Raw genomic sequence first — 12,110 nt, 5'->3', positions numbered from 1 at the left:
CAGAGATTTATTGTAGCTGGACTGGATTAAAAATTCCTTCAAGCACAGTGCTGCCCAAGTGCTCACGGCTGCGCTGCAAGGGGAACGTAGCATAGCAAAGAGCTAAAAATGGTCACAGACATTCCCCACCCAAGTTCCCCAGACTTGGTCATCTGGTGCGGCTGCTGGACAAGCAGCTCCAAGGATTGAATGGGGAGTCCTTGTGGACAGCAAGGGGTGGATAGGGTCCATCCTACTCTCCAGAGGCCTCTCTCCCAAATGGCGAGCGAGCCAAACACGCTCTCGAAGGCCAGCCTTTCTCCCTGCTATTTGCAAGCAAACAGCAAGAGCAACATCTGGTACGTCGTCAAGGTGTCTTGGAGAGGACATGCTCTGGGACCCCCCAGGGCAGACCCTCTGTGCTCATGGCTACGCTGTGGTCACTGCCGCTCTCCTTGTGGAGCAACTCCTTCCCCTCACTCAGGCTCCTGGGGGTAGCTGAACATTTACAACAAGCTTGTTGGCTCGCAGCTCAGTTCCTGCTCTGACACGCTAGTTAGTTCTTCATCGAGTGTTGGATTTACTTCTTAAAAATGACATCAGTACAGAAGGGCAATGGAAGGGCCAGAATTTATTTGCTGTATTCCAGCATTTTAGAGGTTTTCCCTGTAATTACCAACATCACATCTCATCCCGCTTCATTTCACAGCCCCATCTCTCGGCTTTGCTTTCTGTTCTCCCAGGAACCAAGAGTAGGGCAGCCTCAGATAAAAACAGGGCATCCCTTGAGAAATGGCTCTCTGAAAAAGGCACCGTGAGGCGGGAGGCTAAGAGCCACCCTGAGGACTTGTCCAGGCTGCACCTGAGGTCACCATTCCCAACATCAGGCACAACTTCTGACAACCACCCTGCAGACCAGGCCAGGACCAGGCCTTGTGCATCGCTGCTGCAGGGGTCTTCAGGGAAAGTTTTGCCCCCACTTACAGTCCAGCAACTCCACAATCATTCCCTTCTCTCAGTAATACAGAGGGGAAAAAGAGGACATATTTCTATATTCTTATTCGGAGCATCAAATGGTTAATACACCTTCCTAGCTCAGGACAACAAAAGCATGGAAGGTAACTACAAGGAGACTCCTTAGGCCCGTTTGCTGTAGGTGTTTGCTCATTCTGGGGGTGTCAATGACCACCAGCTCCCCAGCCCTCCCCAAAATGCAGGCTGAGAGAAAAGGGGGACCCCCCAGCAGGGACCCAGGGGTGACATAAGATGGAGCTGGGAAGGTGGTGGAGCTGTTAGCATCAGAGCTGTCTTGTCCCTGGGTAGGACTAGAGCTGTGTCTGTCAGACCAAGGACAGGGAAACTTCTCCCCTAGGGGGAAGCTTGTCTCTCCCTTGCTGTACTATCACTGCACCTGCAGTGGCCTTCAGGCACCGAGGACTGTTCCATTTTGGTCCAAAGACGTCCCTCCAGCCTTGTACCCAGCTCCCCGTCCTCAGCTAGGTTTCTGCAGTCCAGAAGTGGTTTGACCTGCTCTTTATTTCTGTCCTGCAACCCGGACAGCCAAGAGAGGCACTTCAAAATACCTCAGCTGGCTCGCTTAAAGGGTGCCTACTGTCATTAAAGTGGCTCCATAACGTCCAAACAGAATTTCAGCAAGTGCTTGAAGGAATGTTTCTCACATTTTCTAGGATACGTTTCTGAAAAACACTCACTGGATATTAAAAATAATAAACATTTGTTAGATAATAAAAACCAAGACTATGCTTTCTTGGCAAACTAGATGATTTTGTCAGGATTCTTCAGTGGCAGAAGGCAGATTCTTTTACAGCATCATCATTTGTTTTGAGCTTTGCTCTTTGTTACCTGGTTTTGCCTAGGTCCTTGTCTATGAATAAGGAAAAAAATCCCTCTAGTTGCCCTTCGTGTAATCTTAAGGGAGAAATTCAAGTAACTGGTAAAGTAATAAATCCTTACTACAGATCATCACTCATTTTTCTCACAAATATGTTTTTTACCAGTGGTTGGAGGGGAAGAAAGTAAAGGTTAGTGCAATTTCTCTGCTTTAACAAACAAACAAAAAAATATTCCCTCCCTCTATCCAGCTATTGCACTAGTCCAAGTGTATGCAGTGGGGCCATGAGTCTCAGCAGCAGCAGCTCTGCAAGTACAAAGCTATTTCTACATCCTAAAAAAACCCAATTCTATAGCTCAAGATGACAAATTCATGAAACAACATGCCACTTCGGGACAAACAGGCTTTCTTCTGAGGTCCCACATTTCAGTGAAAAATCTCTGCTTCTCAGCACATGCTGCCAAAAGTTATATTAAAAATATCATACCATAAAAAACCCCAACACATTAATAAAGCATAGTGCTGGTTTATTTAGGTTTTTTTTTATAGAAGGGCAGTTACAATATTTTAAGAAAACTGCAAGACAGCAGCCAGGTATTAGCATACTTCACGCTGTGCAGATGCTTCCTTGCACCCAAGCTAGATCCGCCTTTCACCCATCTCTGCTGTCCCTTTCTCCCTCTGTATAACCCGTGCAGCCCAGGGGCTGGAGGCTGCATAGTTTCTGTCTCTTTTCCTTTTCCATTCTGGAAACTGTTCCCAACAAACAAAAAACAGCTACAAGGGTGCCTCCAAAGAAAACAGGCTAACTGGGGGTAGGGGTGAGAAAGACCCTTAGGGCAGGGGCAAGTTAGCTCAGGCATCTGTGCATCCACTCGGAAGGGAAAACCTGCACCCTTTGGAGAACAGAAAGAGATTCTGCCTCTGGGATGAGTCGGTCTGGGAGAGCTCTGCAGATCACCATGTACCAGTTTCCAAGCAGAAATCCCCTTCTGCAGGTTTGAACACGGGAGGAGACAATCTGGCCCAGGTTTAAAAAAAAAAAATAAATAAAATAAATCAATCCTTTAAACTCCCTTGGAATGTAGTTTTCCTTTCTGTTTTGTCACTTACAATTATAATTACAGGTGTTGCTACTGCTCCATCCATTGTTGCACCAGGCTAATACTTTCCATCATACCCACTGTTTCCAGTTGCTTGCAACTCTGTCAGACCTTTAACTTTTAAGGTCTGAAATCTTTCATGCTCTTTCTCTGGCTGAGGTCGATTAGGAAACACCTCCAAAAGCTCAGATGTTTTCCAGAACAAAAACTAGCGACAAAGGCAGGTTTCCCCACCCACTCACAAAGATTGCTATGAACCCTTGGAGCAGGAAGTTGAAATTTGGCAGAAAGACAAGAGTGAAGCTAGAAAGGTGTGTCACACAACCCCGTTGATGGTTCTTTTTGATCCAGCTGATGCAGACTTGACAAGCAACATACCAATGTCTGCTCCTCCTGCATGCACGGTTGAGTTTAATCAGTTCTCTGTTCTTCTGTCAATGAAGCAGATTGTAGTTGGTGGAAGCTCAAGCTTCTGCCACACACATCCAGGTGCTGGTGAGCCTGGTGCTGTTCAGAAGAGACTGTGGGGGATTCTCTGGTCTTACAGGAGAGAGACAATGTGGCGCACAATGTGCCAAAATCTCTCTTGGGCTGATGCCACAGCTAGTGCTCCAGTAGTAGAGCAGCACTGCGTTCCCAAATCACCAGGCAGACACGTCTGAACCATCTCATCTGTGTTATTGCCATAACCCTGTCTGTAAAACTGGGGAAGATGCACATGATAATAATTTTATCAACTGTTGCTGTGGGCACACTATGCTGGTATTTTAAATTGCATTGACACCCACCCTGCTCTGGTCTTCCCTGGTGCATGGTGGGATCACAGGCCTTTCACACAGTGGGAATATTTCTGACTACCTCCTTCAGAGAACTGGCCTTCTGCGTGACCTTCCAGGGCTGGCTCCCCTCCCTTAGAAAGCGTATTGCCACTGACTGGGTGCAGTTTGCAGAGCAAGCCGTGCAGCCGTAGATATTCCTGAGCAGGGTTTCCAATCTCCCAAATGAACCTGGTGATTAGCAGATGATCTGTTAAGGGACTCGGCACCCATATTGTCTAAACCTTATCACCAATATCTGTCATAGAAGTCAAGGATGTGAGTTGCTCTTCATACTTATTCAGTGGAAGTAAGTGGACGCTAGAAGCAGGGCATAGTACAGTTCAGAAAAGGAACAGAAAGCACCAGGCAGCCCCCCCTCCACGGGCTTGTGCTTTGAGGAGTCTCAGCAAAGCTACTAGAGCAGAAACAGCCAGGTGAACTCTGGCTCACAGTCCCTCCGTAGTATTCCTGAATCACTTTGACCTGACGAAGGATGCCAGCAAAAGCGTCACCATCACACAGCTGCAACATTTCTACCGTGTTCCAGGAGATCTGTGGCTCCCAATATTTAATCTGCCTCCAGCCTAAGGGATGGACTCAAGAGATGAAGCCCCCCAGTCTCTGCTGTGTTCAGGTTGCTTTGTGCCACTGATACACAGAGAAGGCAGCAAAGGCAGAGAAAAACACTCGTGTGAAAGCTGTTCTTAATGTTGCTTCTTCATGCATGTGCATTTCGATACATCATTCATTTTAAAATAGCATTTAAACAAGCATGAATAAAAAATTCTTTTTACAAATGCGAACGCTCCAGACATCTAAGACTGTATGCTCCATTAACTTTCAAGGAAATAAAGGCTCATGAGAGGCAGTATTACTGTTAAAAATGAGATCTAAGTCACTTAGATCTTAGAAAGTCTAACGCGCAGCTTTTAATTACATGCTTGAATCATTAAAGTACGTACAAAAATAACATTATAAATGTGTATAAATACCTACTTAATGAACACACATACTCACATGTATTTAATTTAATTTTAAGGTGGTTTTTGCATACTATCTGCTTCCTCTATTTGTGGCTAGGACTGAGCTAAGACATTGACTTGGAATTTCCTTGTCTCCAGCTTCTTGTAACTTCCTTCTTAGGATAAATTCTCCTGTTTGCTCACACCTCCAAATTACAATAACATTTATCATAGATAGGAAAAATTATGCCCTTTCAGCTGCTTTCTAACATTATCCAAGCAGTTAAAAAAAAAAATCACTCTGAAAAAAACATTATTAAAAAAAAATTGCTTTCAAAATGAGGGTATTTTTTGGTAGGAAGAGACCTGCTGAGAAAACTGTGCTGTTTAACACCCAAATATGTAGATTTATACTCATGAACTGCACTGATGTTAAAGAAGCTGCTTGGAGTGGTACGGTCATACACATCCAGGTTGGGACATCCTATCGTATACAGCTTTCTTGCCTCTCAGTGCTCACTACAGATACATTTCTGTTGTTTTGTCACCACTTGCACTGTACTTTATTGCAAAAAAACCCACCCAAACCAGTAATTCATTATACTACTTTTGAAGATAATAGATTTCAAAGTTTTTGAAGCATGTTTTCTTGTTCCACATTTGACCAGCACCAACAGCGATACAATCCAGCTTGAAGACTCTGCCTTTATGTTGCAATTACATTACAAATAATCTATATGATAGACCAAGACACACTTGAGAATTGAGATGCAGATAATTGAATAACAAAGAAAAATGATTTTTTCCAAGAAAGTTTTAAAACCTTACACATTCTGAAGCCTTCTCTTGAATCAATATGTAATAGTCCACACCACTGACTTACACTCCAAATATTACACCTGCTTGCATATTAGAAAGTTACCATGCGAAGGAGTATTTTGCTTTTATTTTTACTCCTGGCCCTGTGCTTGTTTCTGTAGATTGCACTGATTCAAAAGCCAGTGACCTTGGCTAATTTGTTAAGGACAATTAACACTCCAACAAAAGTGTTCCAAAATCCATCTACCACTAACTTGCCAAGAGAAAGGATGAAGTCATGAAATGCATATTAGGGTTGAAAAATGAAAGAAAGAAGGAGGACAAAAAAAGAAAAGGTGGGTGGTGGTGGTGGTGGTGGAGAGAGAGATACATATCTCCTTCCTTCCTTTCTCAAGGAGAAAAGACGACCAAAAGAACCTACAGGAATAAGATACATTGAATGCCTAAGCAATGAAATTTTTTTTGTGAACACTTGGTAAACTTGTGTGGGAATCTGGGAATCAAAGAATATAGGGGAAAATAAAATCTCCCTATTTGTGGCTGCTTAAAGAATAAAGGCGGCCATGTGTGCAACAGCAGAGGTTGAGTAAAATATGAAAAAGACATTACTATTCAGCAGTATGAACAACGTATTCAAATTATTGGTAGCATAAATACTTTCTCACTGTTTAATCTACAGCAAAACACAAATGAATCTTCAAATAGAAAAAGAGATCCCCCAAATCCACCTCTAATTTTTCTAGGACTTCAGTGAGAGGGAAAACGCTTGCCTGAGCCCACCTTCCCACCACTAAATGTCTTTTAGAAGCCTGACTTTGAACTTCACTATCTTTGTGTTTGCTAATATTATTCTACACACCAATTTTGCCTGAGCTAGTCTATTAGAAGTTATTTAAACTGAGCTGCTTTACAAAGTACTCAACACGCTTGTATATCCTGTCTTTAACAGGGTCTTAGAGATCATCTCAGTGCTGAACCAGTCAAACTCAAAACTTTCAGCAGGGGATGGTCAGCGAGGAGGAGGACAACAAAAATTCTCGGTGGCAGAAGGACCATAATTTCAATCATGACTTGGAAGACATTCCTTTCAAGCACCATTTTGATGAACAAATCTCCCTGGATGACAAATCCTTCCCATAAGCACACTATAACTAGTCAAAAGCACACCCACTTTGGGAGCATATAAATACCCCGAGACTGGTTAGAGCTACCCACATATTAATATCATATATTATAGTTGTCTCAAAACAAACAAGTATTTCAAATTGCACTGGCTGGGTCTTTTTTATAGGTAGTTGTAGTATGCTGGAGGTAGACCTTGAAAAGCAGACACTTCAGCAGAGAAGGCTGCTGTGAAGTGTGACGCTGAAGTGTGACCTACCTTTACCTTCCTTTCTTCTTTTCATTTTTTTTCTTAACAAACAGAATTATTAAAATATCATATTACACAATGAAAAACAGAAAATCTATTCATCCAGGGCTCTCATACAGAAACCAATGTCTGTGGTTTTCATGCATTCCTCAAAGGAAAGTGGAGCCCAGCATCCCCACTTTATAAGCAATACGAGGGCAGCACGGAGAGCGGAGTGACTTCACCAAAACCACGCGACAGTTTGGTGTCAGAGGTGGAAGCAGAATCCATCTCTCTCTGCCTTAATTTATTGCCTTTATCCTTACCCAAACGAGCGAGCAAACTGAAACGCAATGAAGAGGAGCTTGCAGTGACCACTACTCCTCATTAAGCTGTCCCTTATTGGGTGCCCAGCAACTGCAGCAATGGGAAGGGTAAGAAATGAACTGCAGTTTCAGAAAGAAAATCACAAGGAGTGGTGACTAATCTCAAAGCCTCCCTGGGCTGAATTGCAATATAGCCTGGGACTTCAGCAAACTCCTCCATCTCCAGTGACTTGTCACATACTATAGCTTTATCACTCTGAAGAGGAAAAAAGCCGCCAAAAACTTTTTGACAAACCTCAAAACCACTGTCTGATCATGACTTTTATAACCCTGCCAAGTGTCTACAGATATAAGGAAGAAATTCTTTACTGTGAGGGTCGTGAGGCACTGGAACAAGTTTCCCAGAGAAGCTGTGGATGCCCCATCCCTGGCAGAGCTCAAGGCCAGCTTGGATGGGGCTTGGAGCAGCCTGGTCTGGTGGAAGGTGTCCTGCCCATGGCAGGGGGGCTGGAACTAGGTGAGTGTCTTTAAAGTCCCTTCCAGCCCAAAGCACTCTGTGATTTTGTGTACCAAACCTGGTCTGCAGCAGCTTTTAAGTCATGCAGGTCCGAACAAGAAGAATGGGGGAAAAACAGAACGAAACATTGCAGGGAGGGGGGAAGGTGAGAGAATATGAGAAACCTTACGGGTTTTGCTCATGCTGCAAATCTGCGTCCTCTCTTTGCCTTCTTTGGCAGTCCAGTTGAAATGCTTGAAGTTGTTCTTTTAGCCAAGTAGAGCTGCCACCCAGTTTTCTTCACAGCAAACTTGGGAATAGCTGGATTTTGCAAGAGAAAAATAAACAAACAAACAGAGATTTTCTATGTAAACCCAGCATGGGAAAAGTATTGGTAGTTCTAACAGGTTTTTTTATTTAAATACCTGGGCAAAGCACTTCCCAATTTGTAATTCAGTGTTACGGTAACAATTGCAGAAATGGTGACTAAAATTGAAGTTATCCTTATTCTGAATCCTTTGTTATCGTTCAAAACTAACTTTGTCTTGCCAAGCAGACATATGAACATATATCTTTCATAAAACTAGTCACAATGCAATGGCCTTCTTTTCCAGTAGGTTGGTATCACTCATCTATTCAATAACACACACGGGCCTAAACCTTTTTCAGCAATAAGATTTATTTGTGGGTTTCTCTGGGAAACTTCTCTGTTTCAGTATCTAGTTTTTGTGCTTCAAAGGACTGAGCAAGTTGCTAAGCTAATAAACCAGCTGGCTAGCACAACTGAAGAACAAAGTCCTGCATTTGTATGCAGCATCTTTAAAACCACGACTCACTTACAAGGACAAGAGTCACAAAGTCATGAAGCAGTAGCTTAGCTCAAAATAGGTAACAAATCTTGGCTGTACTGGATCACTAAGCCACCTGCCAGAGTGACATTTGCACCTACTTAAGCAGGGTAGGGTTTACTGGAATACAAACTTAAGTATCACAGTATTAAGTATCTATTAGAATCTAGGCAGGACAAATGTAATTTCTTAATGAAAAAAGGTCAAATTCTGCAATCCACACACTAATGAGCATTTTGAAGAGCTGAGAACAGCATTAGGAACACCTGTGTTCATATAATCAAATAAGGTTCCAAAATAAATGCCAAGATCACTTTAAAGGCAGATGACTTATCTAACGTGCTTGTACGTGGGAATGCAGCTCTCCCTGCACTAACAGGTTTAACACAGAGCGTACAACAGCCCTGCCAGGTGAACAAGCTTCCTACAGAATTTGAAACAGAAAGCTTTATCAAAGCAAAGACTTTTTCTTCCTGAAAAGACAATAGACTCCACCCTGAAGCGCCAAGCATGGCTGTTTCTACAATGTAATACACCTGCCTGCCTGTGATCACCTCTCCAAGATCTGATGTCTACGTGCTGCCAACTAACAGCCGTACCTCAGAAAATGTTTGATAGGACTGAGGTATTTTCACTATGCAGGACTGCGTCTGGCCCCAAATCTTTTTCAACGCTGGTTCATGCCAGTATTGCAATAAATCCATTAAAAACAGCAGAATTTTAGCAGCATAAGCTTACAGTCTCCCTACCTCCAGTGGATCCATCTGTTTAAACAGAGGTCACCTCCCTTTGCTGGTTACTACTAGGACCCATAGAAGTCCAATCAGAAAATGACGAGTGTAGCTAGACAGCTACAGCAGAGACAGACCAGGCATCAATGACTTTGGAGCAAGTACTCTTTTTTTATAAAAGTTTTCCATCAAATTATCTTGCCTAAACCTTCCTGGTGGGTCTCACGATGTCCCATTCAGTGTAAATACATCAGCAGGGCCTGCCTGATTTTAGGATGCTGGTGTCTGATGAGGTGGAAGGGGTGTATGAGAGATCCTGGACACAACCAAAGTGATCTGATATTGCTCTTCATTGCTGACAAGACCAACGACGAGAACACTGCTACAGCTTTTAGCATCGGTGCAGTAAAAGTATACTTAAATAACCGAAGTGCTAAGAAAGTAAAAAGTAAATGCCTTTTTACATCAGTCTTAAATGGACACATTTTAAAGAATGCTCATTAGGTCATTTAAGCATTTACATAGCCTCTTTACATATCAGTACGTTTTTGCTTCTCTACCAGTATTTTTTTCTGCAGCATAGATGTATCTGTACAAAATCTATTCAGCACATAAAATGTAAAGGTGGAACATATGTGTCTGATAAACAGCCTGTTACAAGCTTATTGTATTTCAGGATTGTTCCACTTCAGTTTACAATTTGTTTTATGTTCTTTTGAAACTGTTTCAGTAAAACTGGGATTAATTTAATACACATTTTATTAAAATTGTTTGCAGTAGGATAAGACAAAATTATGAAGTACAGCAGAAACTGAAACACTGAGCTGCCTATAGGGCAACTGAAAAAAAAAGCATGTCAAACTACGAATTCCACAAATTTCCCGATTTCCTGGCCCCAGTCACCCTGTCTCAGATCTATGTTAGAGTGAAACATCTTTTACACAATTCAGCCTTTCCTTAGACAGTATGATAGGTATATCATTAAATTATTTCCACGCAGCCACTGTGTTCAAACAATAAAATTCTCAGTCCGACTCATTTTGTAAATATGCTATAGCTGTTCAAAGGCTCTCTGAGCTCATGTGATTGGATTGATGGCCCTCAACAGTCAAAAGAAGGGAAAATTATCTGCTGGGATTTTTCCATCTGGTTTACATTGCAGTTCAAACTCTACGGATCAAAGAAAAAGCATTTTCTCTTTTGCTGTGTTATCTAACACAAGCCAAAGTATTTTTGGGTCTGTTCAATGGAAAAGCAAGAGAGCACCACTTTATGGAAACTACCCCTATTTTTATTAGTTTCAAGGCACTTTTTAAAGTCATAATGTGTAGTAACAGACATGGGCATCAGCCGTGTGGGTGCTGGTACAGGGAGCTGAAGAATGAAATCTTTGCTTAGTTTTTATTTGTTCCTTAAGGAAAGCTGTGACACCCATTCCTAGAAAGCTAATTAGATGTCTGCAAGTTTAGCGGCAAACATAAGCAAAATTTTGGCTCTGCCTCCAGAAATCAATAGCAGAGCTACCAGATTCTTTTAGAAGTTGTAAGGCTATCCAGCCTTTAGGGCTTGGGCTGAAATGCAGCAGTCTAGAAGAACGAGTTTAGTTGGTCATACAGGGCTTTGACCTAGAGCCTTTGAAGGCAGACATGCTCTTTCCCTTTTAGGCACTTTCTTCTAATGTTTTTTAGTTATATCAACAGCCCCTCTAAGTCATAAGTTCTGGTGCTCACTTCTCATTAGCTGGCATCTAACCATGCTGCCTAGTTAGCAGGGTTGCAGTAGAAATAGAAAAAAAAGCCTTTTAAAAGAGAGAAACCAAAGAGAAAAAATACCCCAACATATAAGGAACATGGACTCTTTTACATCCTGAACTTTCCAGGAATGCAACATTATAAAGAAGCCTTGAACAGGAACATATTCTTTTCATGACTGGGTACAGACTTCCAAAAAAATTCAAACCTCAAACCCCCCAAAACCAACCAACCAAAAAAAAAGCATAAAGTAGCCATAGTTTTGTACTTCTGTCTCTTGAGCTTTAAAGAGACATTTAGTAGCTAAACTTTACAGAGAAAGAAGAACGTTAGTTCTGCAGTCAAACACTTCATTCTGGACTGCTTACAAAGTCTTTTAGTTGTGTTGGTGTTCTAATGGGGATCAGAAATCAAACACTTTTTAAAAGCTGCTGGATTTAAACTTAGAAGAAACAAAGATTAATTAGCCATACAGAACGTACCCATCAGATCTTGGTGGGAAGACCCTCAGACAGCAAGTAGAATATGTAACTGAGTGTGCTTATTTTACAAAGTCTGTGAACAGCCCAACCTTGCAGGAGGTAAGGAGCACACATGGAAGCAACCACAGACATGCAGAGTGTCCAGCTGTTGGAAAAAAATTCTCTGTCTGCAGAAAAACCAGACATTTTTATATCAGTCTGTGAAAAGGAAAAGAATATACCCACGACCAGTCCAAAGTGCACTTATTCCGAATAAAATAAATTTCAGCTACAGAAAGGAAAAAATATCAGAATTCAAGAGCTAGATACATCCACTGATTGGAATATTATTTGGATTTAGATGAGATGATTATTACGAACAGGACATGACTACACTGATTAATGTGACATCTGAATTTAAAATAAAGATTTTGCAGAGAAAGTTGACTTGTGGAATACAGATGGGTTACTTAAGGCGTATGCAGGGCACAGTATTCCGTGTAAGGAGAAATAAAAAAGTTTGCAATTGCCTATGGAAATGGAATACCTGTTCTGGTTGAAAACATATCAAAGTCTGTATTTCGTTTAAAGGCTTTATAGTTCAGAGGATGAG

Source organism: Falco naumanni, chromosome 4, assembly GCF_017639655.2.
Source record: "Falco naumanni isolate bFalNau1 chromosome 4, bFalNau1.pat, whole genome shotgun sequence".
NCBI classification, from domain to species: domain Eukaryota; kingdom Metazoa; phylum Chordata; class Aves; order Falconiformes; family Falconidae; genus Falco; species Falco naumanni.
Note: the sequence above shows the minus strand (reverse complement) of the source record.